This window comes from Sus scrofa, chromosome 13 (assembly GCF_054392235.1).
Source record: "Sus scrofa isolate SSC_HxYL_T2T_F1_AM1 chromosome 13, Sscrofa_HxYL_maternal_Yorkshire_Landrace_v2.0, whole genome shotgun sequence".
NCBI lineage: Eukaryota > Metazoa > Chordata > Mammalia > Artiodactyla > Suidae > Sus > Sus scrofa.
Window position 1 is genome coordinate 62,504,960 of NC_139395.1, and position 26,810 is coordinate 62,531,769.

The following is a 26,810-nucleotide window of genomic DNA, read 5'->3' on the forward strand; positions in this document are numbered from 1 at the left end:
CAACAGAACAAGGCTGGTGTGGCTGGAGCCTGGTGATTTCAGCCTGTATCTAAGTATGACTTCTTTTTCTTTTCTTTTCTTCTTCTTTTTTTTTTTTTTTTTTTTTTTTTTTTTTTTTTTTTTTGGCTACATCATGCAGTGGCTTGATGTGAGATCTCAGTTCCCGGACGAGGGGTTGAATCTGGGCTGTAGCAGTTAAAGCGTCAAATCCTAACCACTAGACCACCAGGGAACTCCCAAAATGTTATTTCTAACATTATGCTCCTTGAAGAATGCCCCCAAGTTTTCACATTCCTAATCAATAAAAAGTGGGGCCTGGGGAGTTTCCACTGTGGCACACTGGGTTAAGAATCTGACTGCAGTGGCTCTGGTTGCTGCAGAGTCATGGATTTTATCCCCAGTCCCATGCAGTGGATTAAAGGATCCAGCATTGCCACAGCTGAGGTGTAGGTCACAGATGCAGCTCGGATTCAATCCGTGGCCCAGGGAACTTCCATACACCATGAGTATAGACATTAAAAAAAAAAAAAGTGGGGCTTGTTCTTTAGAACGAAGCCAGCAAAGCTGCCTTGGTAACCTCAGGATCTGGACCCATGGTTCTCAAGGAGCAGAGCACAGCACATGGGTGTTCCCTGGAGGACCCCATATTTTGCTGAATGTGTAAAATTTATGCTGCTTCATGAAGAATGCCTAGCATATGTGGGAGTTCTGAGCTGGGGGGTGACTGGATATGGTTTGTGTGGGGGACAATTTGATGCAAAAAAATGATAAGAAGCATACCATCATGTCCAAGACTGTCCCCTGGGATGTACTGAAAATGTGGGATTCTCAGGCACCAATGGTCAATTAATCATTGACAAAGGAGGCAAGGATATAAAATGGGAAAAAGACAGTCTCTTCAGCAAGTGGTGCTGGGAAAACTAGACAGCTGTATGTAAATCAATGAAGCTAGAATACACCCTTACGCCATGTACAAAAAGCAACTCAAAATGGCTTAAAGACTTAAACATAATACAAGACACCATAAAACTCCTAGAACAGAACATTTTTTTTAGGTCTGCACCCACAGCATATGGAAGTTTCTGGGTTAGGGGTCGCCATGGAGCTACAGCTGCCGGCCTATGCCACAGCTCATGGCAATGCCAGATCCTTAACCCAATGAGCAAGACCAGGGATGGAACCCTGGTCCTCAAGATACTAGTCGGGTTCATTGCTGCTGAGCCACGGTGGGAACTCCCACAAAACATTCTTTGACATCAACCATACAAATGTTTTCTTAGGTCAGTCTCTCAAGGCAATCGAAATAAAAACAAAAATACACCCACGCGATCTAATCAAACTTAGAAATTTTGTATAGCAAAGGAAACCATAAAAAAAAGAAAAGACAACCTGGGAGTAAATAGTTGGAAACGATGCAACCGACAAGGGCTTAATCTCCAAAATATGGGAGTCCCCGTCATGGCTCAGCAGAAACGAATCTGACTAGTAGCCATAAGGATGCAGGTTCCATCTTGGCCTCACTCACTGGGTTAAGGATCCAGTATTGCTGTGAACTGTGGTGTAGGTCACAGACATAGCTTGGATCTGGCATTGCTGTGCCTGTGGTGTAGGCCAGCAACTACTGTTCCAATTCAACCCCTAGCCTGGGAACCTCCATATGCCTCAGGTGCAGCCCTAAAGAGCCAAAAAAAAAAAAAAAAAATCTCCAAAATATGCAAACACTTCATGCAATTCAACAACAAAGAAACAATCCAACTGAAAAATGGGGAGAGGACTGAATAGACATTTCTCCAAAGAAGACATAAGGATGGGCAACAGGCCCATGAAAAAAATGTCTAACATCACTAATTATTAGAGAAAGGCAAATCAAAACTGCAAGGAGGTATCATCTTACAGGGGTCAGAATGGCTATCATTGATAAGACTACAAAAAACAAATGCTGGAGAGGGTATGGAGAAAATGGAACTCTCCTGCACTGTTGGTGGGAATGTAAATTGGAACAAGCTCTATGGAAAACCGTATGGAGGTTCCTCAGAAAACTATAGATCTGTGGTAGGATCCAGCGATCCCACTCCTGGGCATGTGTCCAGACAAAACTTTCATTCAAAAAGATACATGTACCCCTGTGTTCACTGCAACACTATTTACAATACCCAAGACGTACCCCTGTGTTCACTGCAACACTATTTACAATACCCAAGACATGGAAACAACCTAAATGTCCATTGACAGTTGAATGGATTAAGAAGATGTGGTACATATACACACTGGAATACTACTCAAACATAAAAGAGAACAAAATAATGTCATTTGCAGCAACATGGCTGCAGCTAGAGATTCTCATACTAAGCAAAGTCAGAAAAACAAATACCATATGATATCATTTATTTGTGGAATCTAAACTATGGCTCAGATGAACCTATCTACAGAACAGAAATAGTCTCACAGACATAGAGGGCAGACTTGCAATTGCCAAGGGGTTGGGGGAGGGAGTGGGATGGACTGGGATTTGGATGTGAATAGATGCAAACTATTACATTTAGAATGGATAAGCAATGAGGACCTGCTGTATAGCACAGGGAACTATATCCAATCACATGTGATAGAACGTGATAGAGGATAATGTGAGAAAAGTGTGTATATATATATGACTGGGTCACTTTGCTATACAGCATAAATTGATAGAACATTGTAAATCAACTATAATAATAATAATAAAAAGAGTGTGGGTTCCTAACAGCAGAGTCCTGGAAGTAAAGGAGCCTGAACTGAGGCCAAGAGCTTAGAGTGATTTTTGTGCATACTCTGGTAGACACTGCCAGATATGGTTAAATGGAAGTAGACTGCATTGCCATCACTGCTGATAGCTTCCATGTCTTTCTATCTCTCTTAGGATGCCTTCAGAAGCTCAGTACTCATAAAGTTCTGGGAACTGGAAAAAACGTAGAGAAGATGACTCCAGACAACGCTTACAAGGGGTGAAAGTCATATGCCTGGCTGCCCTAGCAGTTCTTTCTGCAACCGGGGAACCCCAGCCCAAGAAGCAAGCCTCACACTCACGCCAAGAATTGTCTGGAGCCATAAAGGCAGTTGGGGGTGAGTCAGAGAGATGATACAGTCCAGGAGGAATCTTTTAGGAATTACTGTAAAATCAATGGTGTAACAGCCTAATTAAATGAGGCTGGAGACCGACTATTAGAAAGGAAAAAAAACCCTTATATTTGCACGTGTTCCCTAAGCAGTGTTAGAAATGATGAAAGAAGAGTGATGAATATCTAAAAGGAGAAAATGAAGATGTCAGATCACAGAAATGATTGAGTGGAGATGTAAATGCTTCACAAGGTTTGCAAGAGTAAATGTTGCCTATTTCTTTTTGGTGGATAAATTCTGTGTTATCTTCGATCACTCTGAATAGCTTGGATCTATAAACGTGGTCATATTCCTTTTAAAGGATGCAGTCTTGGTCCGCTGACCTGCAATAACAAACGACTCTAGACCGAGTAACTTAAAAAACAAACATTTCTTTTTCACACTTCTGCAGGCTGGGGATCTGGAATGGGAGGGCAACACCTTGGGTTTTGGTGAGAGAGCCCTTTTCTGGGCTACAAACTGCTGTAATTCTCACTGCATCCTCACACGATGGAAAGAAGGTGAGAGAGCTCTCTGGGGTCCTTTTTATAAGGGCACCAATCCTATTCATGAGGGTTCCGCCTTCATGAACTAATTGCCTCCCCAAATCCCATCCCCTCTGCCCCCCAACTAATACCATCATATTGAGGGTTAGGATTTCAACATATGAATTTGGAGGGAGACAGATGAATTCAGCTCATTGTAGACCACATTGGCTTCTGAAATGGGGTTCATATTCATTGCCTTTGTGGAAGTACTGTCTGGTGAGAACATTTTGAGTTGTTTCAGCCATGCTTGGGGGTCCAGCTATAAGACAATTCTCTGCAAAATACAAAATCCCAAACTCTTTGGCCATGTTTAGCAGGCATTGCTGAATCTGCATTCCATTCAGATTGTACAACACATACCTTTTATTTTTTAAAAAAATGCTCATCATTTGGCAGGTTTTTTTTTTTTTTAATATATTCTTTGAAAGCGAAGTACCTAGGGAAAATGTTATATTCTCATTTCAAGCTAAATATAACCCCTCCAGATGGAAATAGAAATTAGAAAAAGTTCCATCTCATCTCAAGTAGTTCTTTTTTTCCTCTCTGCTATGATAATAGAAAAAAGTCACTGAAAACCAGCTACATAAAAAAACATTCCCCACATATCTTTTTCCTAGTCTGAGTCAAATTTGAAAGTTAAGTCACTTCTTTATATGTGAGAACTCTGAAAATAATTATTTTGTAATTGTTGGAAAAAAAGTGAAGTTACAATAATTGTAATAATGTTCTACAAATATAAAGTTAATATTTGTATGACTGAAGTTTAATCTGAGAACATTGGCTTCCTATGACCTGTTTTAATAGGAAGGGTAGACTTTTCATTTTTGAGAACCTTCTACTTAAAAATTGAGTTCCCATCATGGCTCAGCAGTAACAAACCTGACTAGTATCCATGAGGACCTGTGTTCAATTCTTGGCCTCTCTTGGTGGGTTAAGGATCCAGCAACTCCTATTTGACGCCTAGCCTGGGAAATTCCATATGCCACAGGTGTGGCCCTAAACAACAACAACAAACCCCAAAAAGAATAATCAGGAGTTCCCTGGTGGCCTAGAAGTTAAGGATCCAGAATTGTCACTGCTGTGGCTTGTGTCACTCCTATGGCCCAGGTTTGATCCCTGGCCAGGGAACTTCTGCATGCTGCAGGTGCCACCAAAAAAAAAACAAAAACAAACCAACAAATAAGAACTTGAATAATCATTCCACTTTTGTTTCAAAAATTGCATGCATATGTATTCACATGCAAAAAAATAGAATATGGAAGAATATGTCCCAAAATGTATGTAATCATCACATCTAGGGGTAAGATAAAGTGTGATTTTTTCTTTTTTTGTATTTTCACATCTTTTACGATGACATTTATTATTTATTTAATATGCGGGGGAAGAGAAAACTAACATGGGCAAACTAGGGGTCGGAGTCTTGGCAATAAGCAGATGGCATACTCAAGAGTTTCAGCAAAGAAAGCTGAACTGAATTTAATCACTTTGTGGAGAGGAGCTGGCAGGGTTAGGAAACCAATAGTTCACACGATCAAGTACCTAAGGATGCCACGTGGGAAGGTGTCACCACCCTTACAAAAGGCCAAAGTGGGAGAAACTTGATTCCAGAGCCTGAAGAAAACTTGAGGCTGACAGGCACTGGCAAGGCGGAGGCAGAGCTGGGAGAAACAATCACCCTCGTCCTCATTTCTTTCCCTGATCTGATCCCAGTGGAACCCAGGTTAGGCCCTCCTAAGAGGTTGGTCTCAAGGACACAGAGTAGTGCTGGTGTCACCTGTAGTCACTGTCATGGTGGCCTTCACAGCAAAGAAGATGTAGAAATGGATTCAATCTAAGTCTGCCTGACCCAGGGCTCCGTCTGCCCCTCAGTCCCAAATAACAAGGGCGGTGTGAACATGCTAAGCTTTGCTGGTCCGCTCTCCTGGGTGAAAAGGAAAGGAGGGGGAAGGACAAGAACAAAAGGTGTTTAGACAAGGGTTCAAACTGTGCACATTCTCAGTTGATAAGCTGTGCTATCTGGGAAAGCGCTGTATTTCAAGTGCATCGGTGACTTCCTGCTCAGTAAAGGAAACCACCAGTAGAGCACAAAGAGTCCTGTGGAATGGGAGAAAATACCTGCAAACCACATATTTGATAGAGAAAAAAAAATTTTTTAAGCTGCATGTGTGGCATATGGAATTTCCCAGGCTAGGGGTCAAAGAAATACAGCTGCCAGCCTACACCACAGCCACAGAAACGCCAGAACCAAGCCACATCTGCGACCTATACCACAGCTCACAGCAATGCTGGATCTTCAACCCACAGAGCAAGGCCAGGAATTAAACCCAAATCCTCATGGATGTTCATCGGGTTCGTTAACCACTGAGCCACAACAGTAACTCCAGATTCTGCATTTCTGTCACACTCCTAGGTGATGCTGAGTCTGCTGGTTCAAGGACCACTCTTTGTGTAGCAATTCTTGTCAATCTAAGAAAGAAATAGAAATTTTTTATTCAGGATAACCTAAGGATTATAACCTGGAAGACAGTCTCTAAGAAATCTCTGAGGACTGTTCTACCTATTAGAGGTCTAAGCATAATTATATATGTTTTTGAGATAAAGGGTTATACATCAAACTAACATATTGACAGTTTACATAGTTCAAGGCAAGTAATGGGTCACTGTAACTCCTTACAAGGTTGAGAATGGAATGTTATCTCCTAAGGAGTTAACTTGCTGGTGCCAGGAGGAAATTTCCCTTTTTTTTTTTTTCCCAAGTAGGCATTCCTGTGTCTTCTAAGAGGACCTGGTTAATGTATAATGCAGATGTACAATTCACACTAAAGAGAAGGCAGGAGTGACTTAAAAGGCTGAGAAATTCTTATGTTAATTTTTTTTTCTTGTCCTGCCTTAAAAATATTTTTTAAAATCAGCTTTAAGCAATATACTATATTGAGATCTTCCTCAACTTACGACGATGTTATTTCTGATAGACCTATTGCAAGTGGAAAATACCACAAGTTGAAAATGCCTTTAATACATCTAACCTGCTGAGCATGATAGCCTAGCCTACCTCAGACAGGCTCAGAACACTTATATTAGTCTACAGTTGGGCAAGATCATCTAATGCAAAAAGCCTATTTTAAGAGTTCCCATCGTGGCTCAGTGGTTAACGAATCCCACTAGGAACAATGAGGTTGCGGGTTTGATCTCTGATCTCGCTCAGTGGGTTAAGGATCTGGCATTGCCATGAGCTGTGGTGTAGGTCACAGATGCGGCTGGGCTTCTGCATTGCAGTGGCTCTGGTATAGGCTGGCTTCTACAGCTCCAATTAGACCCCTATGCCATGGGTGCGGCCCTAGATTAAAAAAAAAAGACCAAAAAAAAAAATCCTATTTTATAATAAAGTGTTGACTATCTCAGGCAATTTATTGAATACTATGCTGAAAGTGAAAAACAGAATGGTTCTTTGGGTACAGAATGGTTTTAAATGAATCTGTTGTTTACTCTTGTGATCACATGGCTGACTGGGAGCTGTGCTTGCTGTCTTGCCCAGCATCACAAGAAAGTATACTGCATATTGCTAGCCTGGAAAAGATCAAAATTCAATGTACAGTTTCTACTGAACATGTATGGCTTTTATAACATTGTAAAATTAAAAATCGTAAGTCAAACTTGTAAGTTGGGAACCATCTGTAGTTGCAAGAGAATACTGGCGTTGGTACATCAGTTAGGATGCTTTTGGTTGCAGGTAACAGAAAACCCACCTCAAGCTGGCTCACTTAAAAAAATAAAGATGGGCGTTCCCATTGTGGCTCAGCAGGTTACAGACCCAACGTAGTCTCTGTGAGGATATGTGTTCAAGCCCTGGCCTCCCTCAGTAGGTTGGGGATCCAGCATTGCCACAAGCTGTAGCTTAGGTCACAGATTGGACTTGCATCTGCTGTTGCCATGGCTGTGGTGTAGGCTTGCAGCTGCAACTCTGATTCGACCTCAAGCCCGGGACCTTCCATATGCTGCAGGTGCAGCCATTAAAATTAAATTAAATTAAATTAAATTAAAGATGATTTATATTGTCATGTAACTAAAGATGACTGTGATGGGGTGGAATTCAGGCACAATTTGATCAACGTTCTAGCTCTGTTTCTCTGTGATTCTCTTGGTGTTGCCCTCCTCTATATGCTCTTTCCATTTTTGGTTGACTTCCTCATGGCAAAATGACTGCAGTTTTTTCAGCTGTCCTATCTCTGTATTTTACCATCCAGTAGAAAAGAGGTTATCTGTTTTCCTAGCCATCAAGAAAAGTTCTATTCTTCACACTGATTTGACCAATTCAGGTTCTTTATGGGGTGAGGCGGGAGGAATTTATAATGTATTTGGCTAAAGTTGTCTGTTTGTTAGTTTCATAAGAGCTGGCTCATGTTGTCCTGAGTGCCTAGTCCTGATGATACATAGATGTTCAAATAATCTACCTTCCATGAAGTCACAGGTGGACCCGTGTCTCCAGTGTCTACCTAGAGCAGTGATTCTAAACTCTCCCACATAAGAATTATTTGGGAAACTTTAAAAACACAGATGCCTAGACTTCTACCCCAGATCAAATAGATAAGAGTTTCTTAGGGAAAAGCCTAAAAATCCCAGTTTTACGTAGATCTAATGTGCAGTGATTCCAAGGATTGGAAACCCCTTACTTAGAGCAGTGTCTCTCAGTAAGAGGGAAGGAGGAGGGTTCTGCCCCCAGAAGACTTTTGTCATTTGTCATTGACATTCTATTGATGTTTGTAGCTGTTTTTGGTTGTCACAGCTGGAGAGGAGTTGCTACTGGTATCTGGTAGGATGGTATGAAACATCTTTTAATGCACAGGACAACCCCCTCCCTCAAACATAAACTACCCAGCCCAAATGTTGATAGTATGGAGGCTGAGAACTGTTGACCCAGAGGGACAAGATGTTAGAGCCAACAGTTTATTTGCAACACATTCTGGCACACAGATGGGGGACATATAATATGGAATGGTAGTTTTCAGGCTTTATTAAGAATTAGCAGGAGTGCTTATTTATTTATTTATTTTTATTTTTGTGTTTTGGGCCCACACATTTGGTATATGGAAGTTCCCAGGCTAGGAGTCAAATCAGAGCCACAGCTACCAGCCTACACCACAGCCACAGCAACACCAGATCCTTAATCTACTGAGTGAGGCCAGGGATTGAACCTGCATTCTCTTGGATACTAGTCAGATTCGTTACCACTGAGCCACAACGGGAACTCCAGGAGTACTTGTTTAAAATGAAGCTTCCTGGGTCTCAGGCTCTTAAGTATTAATTCACCCAATCTGGAATGAGGTCCAGTCAATTGAACACTTATTCTAATAGAGTTGATTTAGATGTGGGTGTTCCACGGAGCACACCTTGAGAAGCAATAACAGAACATGCCCACCTACATCTCACGTTGTGCAGTCAGGTATGAACCCAGGCTGAGCCCAGAAATAGCCTCAGGAAAGGTGACGTCTGGAGCCAGGAATGCCCGCCTGCTGGTGGAATAGCTTGTGTCCACAGTAGATGGAGAGATCTCTGGAGCTGCTGAGGCCCTGGCAGTGACCCTTACTGTTCTTGGCTGGGCTTGGTCTTGTAAAGTCAAATGAAATCCCCAGTCAGTTCATGGTCTCATCTTCCTTGAAGGAAAAATCATCTGCAGACGGGATTGCTGCTTCCAGTGCAACGAGAAAGCTCTCAGGGTTTCCTGACGCTTGTTTTTAGAGCTCCAAGGGGTTATTTCTATCCTTTCTGTGAATGTTGTGAGATAGGTTGGAAAGAAAACAAGATTCTCCTCAGGAGTAGACAGTTTATTCAAATCTTTCCATGTAATTGTGATGAGCCTGGTCTAGAAGCTCCATGGCCAGGCTGTGTTTATCGTCTCACTGTGGTGCCTGAAAGTGAAACCTGGGTGCCAGATCCTGGCTGCCTGGGAGATCTGGGGAGGATACAGAAGGTCTGACAAACTTCAGCCATCCACTGGGTCTCCAGGGGGGCTGTGGGCTTCTGTCAGAGATCCAGCTCTGGGGACAGACCCACTCCCTTGGCAGAGACGGCTGACAAGATGCCTCTTCCCTTGGCTGCCTGCTACTGTTGTAGCAGCATTTATCCTAAAAATAGCACAGCCAAGTCCTGCCTGGATGCCTTCTGCGTGAAGTTTCCTCAGGCTTGTACAGTGTATAGGGTTCTTCCACACTTGCCACCTCATGGGGAGAGGCAACATTTCGTAAGAGGAGGGAAAACCAAAACAACAACCAAAAAACCCCCCAAACCACTGGCTTTGGAAACCGAAGACAGACGTTAAGTACTGGCTCTGCCTCTGACCAGCCTCATTGGCTTTGACCACCCCCTCACCCTGTAGGTGTGGCTCACTTTTACAAACATACCTATAAAATGGTCATCCTGTAAGACCAATCTTGTGAAATCAGTCCAAGGATTCAAATCAGATGAAACGGTTATTAGCTCTTTGATAAAGAGCTACACAGGGGTCCTCATTCTGAGCAGAGTGTGGCCCCCTTAACACTGATGATGACTTAAGTGTCGCTGTATAGCCTGTACCAGGTCATGTGTTAAAGTCACTATTTCTCTTTTCTTCATTTGGTTAATGGCTGTCTCCCAACCAGGCAGGGACAGTGTCTAACTTTTGGCATACCTGTTCACCTCTACTTCCTAGGCCAGGGCTCAGCTCAATAAATATCTGTTGAGGAAGTGAACAAATGAATGAGTGAATGAAAAATGAAGTCAAATCTGCAAAGATTTTGAGGATGCCTCCCACGTACTAGGGTTTGATGGTTAGGAATTATATGTGGGCAAGAAAGAGAAACATGACCAAACTAATGTGACCTCAAAGAAATAACCAGGAATTACACCCAGGTCTTGAGGGATGAGATGAAAAACCGGAAAATCAGCGAGTTCACTTGTCCAGACTGTCTTTCCATCCTTACCCCACTCCACTCTCATCTCCTCTCTTCCTCTCTGCAGTGTGTTTTATTCTCTCTACCTTCAGACTGGTTCCTTCTACTTTTTTTTTTTTTTTTTTGCTTTTTAGGCTATAGAGGTTCCCAGGCTAGGGGTCAAATTGGAGCTGCAGCTGCCACTCTACACCACAGCAGTGCTGGATCCTTACCCACTGAGTGAGGCCAGGGATGGAAATCGCATCCTCATGGATACTATTCGTGTTCATTACCACTGGGCCACACCGGGAACTCCTTGGCTCCTTCTACTTTGATCAAACCAGAGACCAGACCTCTCCAGCCTCTCGTTTTAAGCACCACCTTTATTTATTTATTTATTTGCTTTTTTAGGGCCACACCCTCAGCATATGGAGGTTCCCAGGCTAGGGGTCAAATTGGAGCTACAGCTGCTGGCCTACACCACAGCCACAGCAATGCCAGATCTGAGCTGCGTCTGTGACCTACACCACAGCTCACGGCAACATTATATCTTTAACCCACTGAGTGGGGCCAGGGATCAAACCCACAACCTCATGTTCCTAGTCAGATTCATTTCTATTGCACCACGACGGGAACTCCATCAGCACCTCCTTTTATTAATCAGAATCTCTGAGTGCCAAACCCTAACTTCCCAGAGCAAAATTAGGAGTGTCTCAGCTTAGAGAAAGGAGATACCACCTCAGGTCTAGTCAGCCATGATGGCCCAGGCAGTGTGTAGTGGGGGAGGCCCTCTGTGGAAGGGCCCCAGAAGCAGGGGTGCAGAGGGAAGGGGGAGTGGAGCTGAGCAGTGATTACTGGTAGAGGCCTGTCTAGAACACAGACACTGTGCTGGGTGCTGGGGAAGGACCATTCCTTCATTCCAGAAATAATAGTCACTGGTTGCCTACTATGTTGTTGTCACTGTTCCAAGTACTGGGGATCCAGCAGTGACAAGGAAGACAGACAAGAACTTTGCCCTCCTGGAACTCTCATTCTACAAGACAAACGATTGTACTTCACAGCAAACATGAACAGGAGCAGGATAACTTCAGTGGTGGTCAGTGCATGGAGAAACTGGCAATATGATTTAGGGTGGTGGGGCAAAAGGTGGGAAGGTTATTTTTAGTTGCCATTTAGAGTGTTCTATTCTGAAGTATTGGCCAAAATTCCCAAAATAATAGTGCTAAGATCTGTTTGTTCTATTTACAAAGAAGGAGGTAAGATTCCAGAAAGTTCCATGCGGTTCTCTCCGTGCTTGTCATGATATGAGGCATGATTAGGCCAAAACAAGCTTTGGATTAGGGACAACCAGCCTGGGAGTCAGCCTCTCTAATCCTCTTTTGGGACATATAACATAGCTCTGAGTGACTCAGGGTGTACCACATTTCAAGAGCCATCTGCCTCTGCTTGATTTGGGGGCCTGCCTGGTGCAGGCTTTAGGAGAAGTAGAGGTTGATAGAGTGGGAGAGCTATTCATCTGTTTATCTGAATTTCAAGCCACTTGGACTTTTCCCAAGTCTTTCATAGAAAGGATGGGATCTATTCTATAGCCATTCTCAGAAATAACAACAGCTAAGGTTTACTGAATGCTTAACATATGTGAGGCAATTAAGCATTCTGGTCACCAATATCAGAGTGAGGGAGGGTACCTCACACCACCAAGCAATTCAGACACCAGATGGATGTCCTACAATGCAATTCAGTTCTGACACTCTCTACCAAAGAATAGCACCAACTTCCAAAGGTTAAGGGCTCAATCCCACAATCACATTAACATAAAAAAGACACCTTTGTCACTCTTATCACTTAGGAGCTCTGTGTCAGAAATAGAGTTGAAGACAGAATATATATTTCTTAGTATAAATCACAATATCACAGCTATGTGCCAAAATCTCTACATACATTAACTTAATTTCTACAATTAGACCATGAGCTAGATACTGTTATAAGTCCCATTTTACAGTTGAGGAGATCAAGGCAGAGAAAGCTTAGATACCTTGGTCAAAGTCATGTAGTAGAACTAAACTTCAAATCTAGGCATTCCAGCTCCCAAATCCATGATTCTTACAAATAATATCTGGTCCCAGCTGACACAGACCCTGGTCTCTGGCTTACCTCAAAGTAAGTATTGAACAACTAAATGACTGCATCAACCTTACTGTCTCCATTGCTATATAAGTGCCATATGCATGTCCAATATCTTTCAAAACTCGTATTCAAATACAGAAAGGGAGAGGGAAAAATCATGGCTATCTACTCAAATGCAGAACAAGTTTTGTTTTTTTGTTGTTTTTTTTGCAACTTTTCCATCAAACCATTATAGTCTGAAACCTATCGAGGGAAGAAAGTATTGTAATACACTTGTCTTCATTTAGAGGTGAGATTAGACCCAGAGATTGTGCCCCAGGTATGGAGAGTAAGAGTGAAGTATTAAAATACTTTGACTAAAATTTAACCACAGTAGAGTTTCAGACACCAGTGTGTAGTCAGGAAAGTATTTGGAGGCAGGCAGCTTTTTGACGCTTCTAACCTAACTGCAATCCTTGGTAAATGTGGTGGAATTGATCAGTTGAGTCCAAGTCTGCTTCTGCTAGAAGGAACTGGAAACACTTTTCTGTTTCTCACTTAAGAAAAATTTTTTTTAATTGCAATCTAATTCACATACTGTAAAGTTAACCTTTTAAGGTCTAGTATTTCACAGAATTGAACAGCCGTCACTATGATCTAATTCCAGAACATTCTCTTCACTCCAAAAAAGATAACCATTAGCTGTCACTCCCTCTTCCCCCCTTCTCTGGCAACTACCAGTCAACTTTCTGTCTGTCTGGATTTACCTATTCTGGACTTTACATACAACTGGGAATCAGACAATATGTAGGTTTTACGTTTGGCTTCTTTCACTGAATGTAAGTGTAAGATTCATCCATGTTGTAATATGTATCTATACTTCATTACTTTCTGTTGCATAGTGATATTCTGTTACATGAATGAAACCCATTTTATTTATCCATTCATCAATTGATGGGCATTTTTTGACTGTTATGAATAATATTGCTATCAACATGTAGGTATAAGTTTTTGTGTGGATTTTTTTTTTTTTGGTCTTTTTTATGGCTGCTCCTGAGGCATATGGAGGTACCCAGGCTAGGGGTCAAATCGGAGCTGCAGCCTCTGTCCTACACCACAGCCACAGCAACACAGGATCTGAGGTGCATCTTCAACCTACACCATAGCTCATGACAACACCGGATCCTTAACCCACTGAGCAATGCCAGGGATCATACCTTTGTCCTCATGGATGCTGTTCAGATTTGCTTCCACTGAGCCATGACAGAAACTCCTGGATGTTTGTTTTTAATTCCCTTGAGTATGAACTTCAATGGTATTGTTCCTCTTTTTGGCTATTGGCTGTTGATTCTTATAGGTAATTGGTTCACAAATTGTTATATCAGGTGGATTTTATTTTATTGGCTAAAGGACAGTAAGGATTTATTTCTCTCTTTATATGTGGAGAGGCAGGGGGAGAAGGGAGAGGTAGGGATGATACAGAGTTTTGTCATCTAACCTTGTCTAGTGAATTGGTCTTGAGTCTCAGAATAGAAATGAAGTAGGTAGGAGCCTAAGCAGTTCCTAAAATGCCTGGTAAAACTGTACACCATCAGGATGTTTTGGGACCCAAGGGACCAGGTTCAACATGGTGGGGACCTTCTCCCCGTATTGATACTGGAATGAGGGTCAATGGGGAGGGGCTAAGGGGTATGAGCTGGTGGGCAGTCCAGGATGTGAGGAGGCCAGGATGCAAGGACATACAGTTACAAGTCCTGCTTTGTGAGTCAGGCTGATTTGGAAATGACTGTTTCACCCCCAGTTTGGCAACCTCCAGACCATGTCTGTGTGGCCCTACCTCAAAGGCCCAGTGCAAACTGGGGTTGTTACTTTTTGCCTTTCAGGGAATTTGAGACCTGACAAGTATAAGTAGCTTTGACCCTAATAAAAAAAGGAAAGATGGGAGCATCCATGACCTTTTAAATCCTCATGTTTCTACAAAGCCTGGTGTTCCTCATGAGTGTTTTACAGCCTGGAAGAAAATAGATTTTGTGTTGTGTAAATTATTTTGAGTTTACGGTCTCCAGCGGGAAAGCCAGGGCAGAGTCGTCAGAGTATGTTTTACGCCATCCATTAGAATGAGATCCTTATTGATGAACCAATAAAGCATGCCCTGCCTGAGCCTTGTGATGGAATCTCCTAATTCATAATTAGTATTCAGAAAAAGAACCACCACATTAATCTGATTTCCCTTCTTTGGTAATTGGTGTTTAATTTCTATTTTATTAGCCAAGATTGGTTAAATCTTGGGAGCTTCTGGTTCCAAGGGTTTACCCTGAAAGTCTGCAGTGTCCTTTAGCATTTCTAAGTTAATGATACCTTGCAGCAAACAAGTAATGTGGAAATGTTACCTTGTTTAACTTTCAAGAAGCCCCCTTCCATGATCTGATGTGGGCCATGTGCCCCCTCGGGAAAGTAGAATGAGGTAGGTATCATGAACCCCCATTTTAACTCATGAGGAAACTGAGGCTTCAGAAGGATCTTCAAGAATTCCCATGTGTGGCTCAGCAGGTTAAGACCTGAACATAGTCTCCCTGAGGAGGCGGTTTTGATCCCTGGCTTTACTCAGTGGGTTAAGGATCCAATGTTGCTGCAAGCTTCGGTGTAGTTCACAGACGCTTCTTGGATCTGGTGTTGCCGTGACTGTGGGGTAGGCCTGCAGGTGCAACTCTGATTCTACCCCTAGCCTGGGAACTTCCATATGCTGCAGGTGTAGCCCTAAAAAGAAAAAAAAAAAGGGTCTTCCGTGGCAAAAAATGCCTTGATTCTAATTCTCTCAATTCTACACAAGCTTTGTGCCACATTTATCAGATACTAATAATGAAACTTGTAAGGTGGTTTTATTGACTTAACTTGTCAAATCAGTTCTGGCTCCTGTTTCTCCCCCTCCCCTTGCCCCTCAAAGCCAGTGTGTAAATAGAGTGCTTGAGAAGCCAATGCTGGGAGCCAAAACACTGTCAGGATGACAAATCCATTCAGTTAAAAGAAAATAAAGTTCTGCCCAAGCAAAATGACTTTTAAAATCAGACACTTATGTGTAAGGGAGATGCATTTATTCCCATTACACTTGGCCTCCCCTCCCCTCCAAGACCGCAGAAAATGCATTACTCCTCATGCACAGTAGTCTGTGACAAACTTGAATTGACATATTGGGTTAATAAACTATTATGAAAATCAATAGCAATTAAAGGGAACACTTCGCTGACAGAGTTGACAGAATGGAATGTATTTGCAAGTTCTTAATTTTCTTTTTTCTCCTAATTGTTCCCTCTGGCTGTCGTGGCTTTCAATTGTTCATTATCCAAATATCAAGAAAGCTGATCTGGTCTGGGTATTATTGGGTGATTTCAACTACCAGAAGCGCAAATTGGGATTTTTATTTTCTAAAGAACTTCTCTAATCTTGGGTTTATTCCTTTAAGCTCTTTATCATTCCGTGCTATGATTGGTGTTTACATAGAAAGCGGAGGCCAACTGCTTACCTGTGGAATCAGTATAAATGGATTTAGGCCCCAGCTGGAGATGTCCAGGTTGACACTCAGGAGTTACTCAACAGTTTCTAGACTGTGGATTCCTAAATGCACCAAGAACATCTTTTCCTTTCCATTTTCTCCCCTCATCACGACTTGACTTCTATGGGGAATGTGAGTGGAACAGATGGCGAGACACAGAAGCAAGATAAATAATGGAAAATCCACCAAAAAGTTTTCTTTGACTACCAGTGACTCTAGGACCAAATTTGGGGAACACTGGAAATGTATCACTTGATAGATCTAGAGAGGTATGGATACTTTTATTAGAAATTAGTGAATTTAGGTAAACTGAGCAGGAAAATGCCACTCCATGTCTTTTCTTCAATGAGTTTTTTGTTTACTTAAATTATCTGGATAACATGATTTTTTCATTCATATCCATCCATCCCTCTATGGAAAACATACTATATGCCTGCAGGCATTCAGGCAGGTCTCTCTCTCTCTTTTTTTTATCTTTCTTTCTTTTTAGGGCCTTACCTGTAGCATATGGAAGTTTCCAGACTGGGGTCCAATTGGAGCTGCAGCTGCTGTCCTATGCCACAGCCACAGTGACACTGGATCTGAGCCACATCTGCGACCTACACCACATCTTGTGGCAATGGCAGATCCTTAACTCACTGAGCAAGGCCAGGGACCAAACCTACATCCTCATGGAGACTATGTTGGGTTCTTAACCCACTGAGCCACAGTGGGAACTCTCTAAGTAGGTCTTCATGATATGGAAACACACAATCCCTGACCTCAAGACCTTCAGTCATCCACCCTTCAATCTGACCCATAAACCTCCACACACTCACACATTAAGGAGACAGAATGTAAAAAGGAGATAATTCAATGGGATAGGTGTTTGGAAAAGGAAAATCATGGAAGCTTCCTGGGGTATATTTGTTTGCTGGGGTTGCCATAACGAAGCATTGCAGACTGGGTGGCTTAAACAACAGAAATTAATCTCATAGTTCTACAGGCCAGAAGTCCACAATCAAGGTGTTATCAGGGTCAATGTCTCCTTGGCTTGCCGCCATCTTCACATGGGCTTCCCTCTGTGTATGTCTGTGTCCTAATCTCGTCTTAGAGGACATTATCCATATTGGATCAGGGTCCACCCACATGACCTCATTCCATCTTGATTACCACTGTAAAGGTCCTATCACCAGAAATGCACATTCTGAGAACTGGGAGTTAGGACTTCAACAAGTGAATTAGGGCTTCAACACGTGAATTTGAGGGGAAACACAATTCAGCCCATAACACAGGGGAGGTGACTTTTAAACTGGGACTTGGAAAAAAAGTAGGATTTAGTCAGGTGAGGAACTGGATACGGGGGAGAATGTTCTGTGCCAAACGTATCTATTTGTCAAGGCAAGTGAGAGAAAGTGGCAGATGCTTCAAGCTGTTTGTTCTTTGGGGTGACTAGCACCTAGATGTGCCATGGAAGGCAATAAGATTTGAGGCTGGAGCATGAAAAGGGCTGGAATGGGGACGTCCTTTCCGCCCAAGGTAAGGTTGGGACAATGCAGTACATGGGAGGATTTTTAAGCAAAAGACTGAGGACCCGCTTTATAGTAATTCAATATCTAGAGGTTACTGATGAGAGCATGGGCACAGAGCACAAGCCTTGCGCAAGCAGTCTTGAGGCTGTTCATAGAAGGACATAAGTTGTGGAGATGATGAGGATAATAATCCTCCTTACATATGTAGGTGCAGTTAAGATATTTTTGTTCACCCTCCAAATTCACACCTGAGAAAACCAAGGCTCAGAGAGATGGAAGAATCTGCCTACCGGAGGTCACAAAGCTAGCTTGTGGGAAGCCTGGACTGGAACTTCAGCCTCTCACCTCTTTGCCCAGGCTCTTTCTAGGAAATCAGCCTCCTTTCTGAGTGGGCAAACTACCATCTCTGGCCTCCCTTTCAAAAAGCCCTGCAGTGCATATTTCTTTGTGGTCTACTCAACAGCCTTGTTAAAATGTTCACCCTTTTAAGGAAGAAAGAAAGCTGTCATTTGAGAAGCATTTACTGCCATAATTACAGATGCCATTTGGTGACGCTGAGCGAGAAAACCCCAATGACTTAAAAGACAAACCACACTCCATCTGCCACAATCTGTCAGGGGCCAGCATTTGACAGAAAACATTTTGATGAAAACTCTTCTGCTGTATTTTCAAAAGAGATAGGCGTGTGGCAGGGAACCACCCTGATACAATGATTTTTTCTCATTATGTGTTTTTTTGTTTTGTTTTGTTTTTTGGTTTTTGTCTTTTGTCTTTTTAGGCTGTACCTGCAGCATATGGAGGTTCCCAGGCTAGGGGTCTAATCAGAGCTGTAGCCACCGGCCTATACCACAGCCACAGCAACGCCAGATCCGAGCTACATCCGCAACCTACACCACAGCTCACGGCAACACCGGATCCTTAACCCACTGAGCGAGGCCAGGGATCGAACTCGAAACCTCGTGGTTCCTAGTCAGATTCATTTCTGCTGCGCCACGACAGGAATTCCTAATTATGGGGTAGTGATTTTTTAACCATTTTTTATGTGCTACCTCCTACTCTCCCCTTTAACCTAAGCCCATCCTTTATCCTTTGCGCCAATGGGCACAGCTTCCCTGAACCCTGGGAATCTCATTCCCAGCTTTCCTTAAAGGAAAGATTGCATTTCTTTCTTTTCATCTTTGTCATCAGAACTTTTGTGGCCCCAAGAGCGTTTTGTCTAGGACCCAGACCAAGGAACTTTTCTTATTATGCTCCAATGACTCCCACACAACAGAAAGGATCAGAAGAGGAAATGGAATGGTTATCTCTGTGCTCTGCCAGCTGGAGACACAGCCAAATTTCTGCAGTGCTTACCTCCCTCCTCTTCCTTTGTCTTTATGGTTCCCTCTTGCCCTCTCAATGTACCCATTGTCTCCAAGTCCTCTCTGCCTTGACCAGAGTCTGACTGAACCCCCATTTAATTGAAAGTTTTGCATAATGAATCATTTATGCTGGAAATGAACATCCTGAGAATCATCCCATAAGATCAGTGGTTCTCAATCAGGAGTGACTTTGTCCTCTAGGGGACATTTGGAAATGTCTGTCTCAACTTAAGGGAAAGGGTATTAGTAAAATCTAATGGGTGGAGGCTAAGGATGCAGCTAAACATCCTACAATCCATGGGACATCCCCCACAACAAAGAATTATTCTGACCCCAATTGTCATTAGTGCTGAGGTTAAGGAACCATAATTTTGACAGCTGATACTTCACACTTTATTCTATGGCAGGCCTTATTATAGAAATAAAGGGTTCTTAGACAACCATGCATTTTTTCCCCCTACAAGTTCACTGTCTAGAGGGGTATATATATAATTTACTGTGTTTTTAGCTGCAAGTAACAAGATTCCCAAAGATTGGCTTAAAGATAGTTTTAATTTTCTCATGTAACCAAAAGATGGAAGTAAGTTGTCTTACTATTATTTAACTGAGCAATTCAACAATGTCAGGTATGGGTCAGCTTCTCCAGAATATTTTTGGCTTTCCCCTCATGGTTACAAAATGGCTGTCACAGCTCTAGTGTCACAACCTCCAAGACAGGATAGATGAAAAGATATATGGGACTTCCTCTGATGCATTGATTTTTTTTTTTCTTATGAAGGAGTAAAAAAAAAAAAAATTCCAGAAGCTCCCAAGCCCAGTAGTCTTTCTTGTTATCCTTCGTGCCAGAATTGAGACACTTGCCTGTTCTTAAACCCTTCAAGGAAAGTTTGAAATGAGATTACCATCAGTGACTTAGACCAGGAATTGGCAAACTTTTCCTGTAAAGGGACATGTAGAAAATATTTTAGGCTTTGTATGCAATGTATGATCTGTGTTGCATTGTCTTCTTTTAATTTTTATAACCTTTAAAATGTTAAAACTATTCTTAGCTCATTGGGTCATGGTTTGCTGATCCCTGGAAAAATTGCTTTCTAATACCTGAATAAAATCAAGTTTCTGTTATCAAGGAGAATGGGGACAATGACTCTTGGTAGGCAGACAACTGTGTATGTCACAGAAGGTCTGCAGGTAGAAGGTAATTATAATACATTGAGACAAGTGCTACAATAAGAATGTGTAAAAAAGGCTGTGGCCATTGGCCAGCCTCCAAGATGGCCTCCAGTGATCCATGCCTCCTGGTATTGATACCCGTATATTAGGTTGGTTTGTTGGATTAAGATAAATGACAGTATTTGACTTTAGAGCCTAGGTCATTAAAGACACTGCTGCTCCTACCTCATTCTTTTGAAGTGTCCATTCTAGGGGAACCAGGTGCTATGCTGTGAGAACAATGTAAATAAACTGTTGAGAGGCCCACATAGTGAGGGGCTGAGGCTTTCCACCCACTACCAGCTCCAGCTTGTCAGCCCTGTGAAGGAACCTCCTTGGAAGCAGCTCCTTCAACCCCAGACAAGTTTTCATTCGACAGATCCTCTGGCTGAGTTTGACTGTAATCTCATTGAGAAATCCTGAACCAGAACTTCTCAGCTAAGGTGCTCTGAACTCCTGACCTACAGGAATTGGAAAATAATAATAATACTTGTTTATTGTTTTAAGTCCCTTGGTTTTGATTGAGGTGGTTAGTTACTCAGTCATAGATAACACAGGCATCTAAGGGGGTGGATGGCAATGCTTTAGTCTTAAAACTTTTGGAATGGAATTTTCAAATATTAGTGACACAGTAAGGTATGGTGGTGGTGGTTGTGGGGGCTGTGGAAACCCAACAGCCTAGGATTCAGGAGATCTGGGACCTCTAATTCATTTGTGAACTTGGGGCAAATTTGTTAGCACAAGTTCCATATATGTGCCTGACGCACCGTGCGTCCAAACAAACTGAAACATCAGAATATGGAACAGAGAAAGGTTTAGTGCGGGGCCATGTAAGGAGGAGGGTGGCTATGCTCCTAAAATATCCCGAACTCCGAACTCTGGGAACAAAAATTGCAAAGCATTGTTTAAAGGCAAGGTGAGGAAGGGGCATGGTTGATTGTTGCAGACTTCTTGGTGCAGAAATCCTTTGTTCTTGTAGCTGTCCACAGAGGTCAGGTCACCATGTTCCTGTAAACCTCCAACATGTTACATGTATACATGTTATACTTCAGAGAGGAGCTAAAGCAGAGGATATGGGGGAAGAGTCTGCTCCCTGAAGGCCCCATACAAATGTATTCACTATGGGGAGCACAAGCACATCCTGGTAAGGAGAGGGTAATAACTATGAGAAAATTAAAAAATTAAATTAAATTAAAAAATTATCAGAAGTTTGTACCATAACCTATATATTATGATACAAGTTTCATTTCTTTTCTCTGAGATAGTAAATAACTTATTGCCCCCCTTCCCGCCCCACCCCATGCATTTTGAAAACAAAATTACAGAAACACCCCTAGTACCTGGAGAGGTTGGGTCCTACATTAGGAAAAGCCAGTCGTCAATGAAGCATGGTTCAGAACCAAGGACAGTAGCCTATATACCTCTGCCATTTCCCCCCACAGAAAATTTGGGGCTCGATATGCATTTTCTGGCATCCATTCTCTGATGTATAAAATTAGAGGAGTTGAATCATATGCTATTTAAAACTCAGCTATAGTCTGTAAACTCATGCTTTCAGCTTATTTGCATTGCTCTCAAATCCCTGTCAAACACCTTCAGTTTCTGCCAATGCAGAAGGTCAGTCCTGTCTATTGGATGGACATAGCATGGGGGGTGATATATTTAACTCCCATCAACTTACCAAGGAAAAGAAGCCAAGGGTGCTAATTTATTTCTCTTTATCTGGCTCACATTGACTGCTGTTTGCCCTCACTTGCCAAGCCCTGCAGGGGATAAAGGAGGGATGTCACAGATTCCTCAAAAAGTCTGCAGCCTAGAGGGGAAGTGACAAGGACTCAAATAACTGTCTTTACTGTGTTTCTCCTTCCTCCTTCATATATACACTGTACTTGTCTCCCTACATAGGACTGATTCTCAGACAGGGACTTTAAACTTCTTACTTCCATGTAAGTATTGCTGTGTACTTTAAACCTCATCTCTCTTATGGAATGAAGGCTAATGATTTACAGACATTTTTTAATTTGGTCAAGACCACTGTTAAAATTTGTTCATCTGCAAAATGGGACTAAGGGTTTTGGCTCTGCCTATTTGTGACTTTTGTCATCCCATCACTCCTCTTTCCATTGCAGCTTTGGCTGGACTGTCAATCGCACCTACTGTCAGGTCACTGTACTGGCCATAGACTTGAGCCCAGCCAATAGTGGTAAACTGCTCCATCGTTCATAGAAGTTGGCTCAAGGGATGTGTACGTGGCAAAGCAGGGCCACTTAGGATCTCTTCACATGATCTTATTTCTGTTTCATTTGCAAAGATGATGTAAGCTTTAGCTGCCTGTAGGAAGCCATCTACAGTCAGAGGAGATAACACTAATGCATTGAAGAAGAATGAAGCCAAGGTACAGAGAGAGGAGGAGTAAGAGAGACTGAGGAAGAATAATGAGACAGAGGGAGAGAGAGAGGTTGCTTGGTCTCTGGATCTAGTCAGGCCTGAATATAGCACTTTTTATCTATGCCAATACATTCTCTCTTATGCTTAAGATGTATTTTTCACTTACATCCTAAAAGAATCCTGACTAACATGCTAACTCTAAGAGTTATTATGAGGACCAAGAAAAATATTTGAAAGCCTTTTGTCAAACACAAAATATAAAAACTGCAGTAATACTCTCTGGAACTAATCCTTTAATTGCTTCACGTGTCCTTAAGTGCATAATAAATACTGTTCCTTCAATTCTGTCCTGCAGCCTTGATGCCCTGATGATGGGAAAAATGTTTAGTTCTCCTTCCTGTGATATTAACCTAATGTGTTTCACTTATTAAATTTCTCAATGAACTAAATAATAACCTGAAAGATCTCTGTGGTCTTTCCACATGGGTTAAAAAATGTATAGCTACCCAGAGTTAAGTGCAAACAGCTTTTTGCATTACTTTATAACAAGAACCTTAAGGAAACCAGGGCTCTCTTGATGTTTTGCTGAAATTGCAGTGAAATGGCTGCCACTGTGGATGATGGAACACTCCACCCCTCACTGCCCTTGATTTCATCTGCACTAGGATGAATCCATTACAGTGACATTCCTAAAATTCTGAGGCAGGGCAAAAACTTTTGCAGATGTTTTCTCAAATTAACTTCTTTGGGAAGGGGGTTTGCTCTTTAGAAAAACTTGCATTTCTAAAGCATTTTTAGGAAGGTCCTTCTGGAGCCTTGACTTAGAGTCAGAATTGTAATTAGTCTTATTTTTTCTCCAAACTTAAAATATCTCTGCTGGAAACACAAGATTTTGTCTTTTCTCTAATCATAGGACATTTTGGAGTATAATTTAGAGATATGGAAGTTTTGATGGTTGAAGTGAAAGCAGGGATCTAAAAATTTGGTGGATCTGAGCTTCCAGCCCTTAAGAAGCCATCCGGTTCAGTAATTTCTAAAAACTGATCTTTAGCTCATAAGTCTTCCTGATATGGTATTTAATCATTGAAAAAACGCTGGTCTTTTTTGAATTTTTACAAGGACTCTTGGTTTCCTAGATTTCAGATCTATTCCTGAAGACCTATTGGATAGTTACTAAGCAGTCATTAATGCTTATTCAAATTCGATATCCAGAAACTAAGCTTATTGCACTACTAGAGTTGCTGAGGCCTCAAATTTGGTGTTATTTTACTATATGCCACCTACGCTGGTCCCATCTCTATTCGTCAGTAAGACCACATTCATTGCCTAGGCAGTGAATTGCCTTTGCGCTTGCTATTTCCTTTGGTTTGGAGTGCAGTTTCTTAGTTCTTCAAACATTTGGCTCCACTGTGCCACTTAGGTATCAACTCAAATGACATCTAAGTACCTTCCCTGCCCACCCCATTAAAATAGCTACCCCCAGTCACCCTTGGCTATTTTATTCCATTTTGTTCTATTTGTTGTTTTTTATGTTTATTGTCAATCTTTCCCTTGGAATTTCAGCTCCATGAGGACAAGGGCCTTATTTGCCTCCTCATCTTTATCACCAGCCTCTAGGAATTATGTCAGATACATGATAGGCACTCAATAAATATTAGCTGGATGAAAAAAATCTGGCTTCCACCCAACTTTACACACTGGTGTGCAGTTGTTAGATTCCTACTAGACATTGGGAGCAGGAGGCCTGGGTGTGCCTGTATGACTCAAGCATTTCAACCATTGCTTCTACTGTCAACCTTCAGTATGTCTGAGATTTTAGGCCCTGAAGTCAGATGGATTTCTGTGCAAATTCAAGGCCAGTCGCTTTGTGCCACCAAGCACAGGCTCCTCTCAATGGACCTCAGTTTCAGCATCACAAAATGATGCACTAGCCTTGTAAGATTGTGTTGAGGATCAGGTGGTACAATATACCAAGCACTATTTTAGCTACTTTAGATATAAAGCTGGGTAATATAATTTAATCCTCATAAGAATCCTCATAATATAATCCTCATAAGAAGAAGAGATAGGGTGTTTAAAAAACACTGCCACTGTACAGAATGGAAGATTGATGCACAGAGGAGTTAAGTAACCTGACCAAGGACACATAGCTATTAAATATCCTAGTAGTATACAAACCCTATATGCTTCTCCATACATGTACAAATTCACTGTGTCTGACACATGGTGGGCACATCACATGGCCTCTGGCATTGTTGGAATGACTAAATAGGAGGATGAACATGGTATGGGGAGCCCAGCACAGAGCAAGAATTTAATTGATGTTACTGTTTCACTGAAAGCAATCTTTCTTGTCGAAATAGCTGGCAGCAGAGCTACCCCAAATGCAGCCCAGTTCCTGAAGACACTGACTATTTCACTTTTGTGGACCAGGATGGAGTACAGTAAACCAAGCTTGGACTGCAAAGTGTTTGTAAAATTTTCTCTCTGTCCTCAGTGACAGTAGCAGCAGAGCCCTCACATCTAGTTTTGTGGGATGATTTTGATGATGGTCCTGCCTGCTTGCTCTGGTCAGATTCTCTAGTCATCTCAGAAGTTATTTGATTTGTCCAGTATCCTTTTAATAAACCCTCATTTTTGTTAAACACATACTATTGCTTGCAACTAAGACTCTGAGATTCTCATTTCACTCATTCGTCACATATTTACGGAGCACCTCCAGGTGCTGGAGATGCAGCATGAACCACACAGAAAACATTCCTGCTCTCATGGAGCCTATATGAAATAACCTTCGCCCTTTACTTCCTCCCTGTAAACTGCCATTCTCCAGCTCCAGCTTCTTCACCTTCTCCTAGCTGGCACAGTATTAGTCCCTTCACCACCCTGGTCCCCCTCCTCTAATGCTCTAAGAGGTTGACGGAGTATTTGTGAGGAATCTTAAGTACCAAGTGCTCAAAACACAATCATACTAGATTAAATTTAAAATATATTGATTCAGGAAACAGAAAATTCTAGGGTGGGTCAACTTTAGGCAAGACTGGTCAGTGGCTCTCTATTAGTGTGCTATAGGGTAGCCATGATAATGTACTCCCTGCTGGGTGGCTTTCAACAACAGCTAATATTTTAGTTACTTTATTGAAGTATAGTTGATTTACAATGTTGTGTTAATTTCTGCTGTAGAGAAAAGTGATTCAGTTATATATGCATATATATATTTAATAGCTGAATATTAAATATATTGGGGAGAGAGATATATATATGAAATATTTTTCATATTCTTTTCCATTATGGTTTATCACAGCATACTGAATATTGTTCCCTGTGCTATACAGTAGGACCTTGTTGTTTATCCACCCTATATATACTAGCTTGTATCTGCTAATCCCAAACTCCCAGTCCATCCCTCCACCACTCTTCCTCTCCCTTGACAACATGTTCTCTACATAGGTGAATCTGTTTCTCTTTGGTAGATAAGTCTATTTGTGTCACAGTTGAGATTCCAAATATAAGTCATATCATATGGTATTTGTCTTCCTCTTTCTGATTCACTTCACTTACTATAATAATCTCTAGATCCATCATGTTCTGCAAATGACATTATTTCATTCTTTTTTATGGCTGAGTAATACTCCATCCTTTTTATGGCTGATGTAATATATATCTCACATCTTCTTTATCCATTCCTCTGTTTATGGACATTTAGGTTAAACAACAGATAATTATTGTTAAGTCTTGGGTGCTATAAGTCCAAGATCAAGGGGTAGGCAGGGTTGGTTCCTTCTGAGGCTGTGGAGGAGAGTCTGTTCCTTTCCTTTCTCTTAGCTTCTGGTGTTTTGCTGGCAGTTTTTGGAATATCAAGTAGCAGAGAACAAACAGGGTGCTGCTATTCACTAGTCTACAGAATGAGACTAGTGTAATTCTTCTATGACAAAGTTCTTAGCTGAATGACTCTCCCCAGAAAACTCAAGGTCTCCCCAAATTCATCAGAAATAAGGAGCAGTTTAGGAAGTTACACTTAAGTTATGGATCCCAGTGCGCTCATGACTCCACACTTTAGCATTTATATCCTCATTTCTATCTTGAACCAACTTTCTAGAAGCTCT

At 41.8% G+C, this 26,810-nt stretch overlaps 1 long non-coding RNA gene across 1 annotated transcript in view; it reads left to right on the top strand.

Moving 5' to 3' along the window:
* Window positions 1-26,810, top strand: part of LOC146397374 (uncharacterized) — a 154,312-nt gene that overhangs the window by 87,961 nt on the left and 39,541 nt on the right. The window contains exon 3 of the long non-coding RNA XR_014823507.1: window positions 2,894-3,096. This is a non-coding gene — a long non-coding RNA (uncharacterized LOC146397374). The remainder of the gene's footprint in view (window positions 1-2,893; window positions 3,097-26,810) is intronic.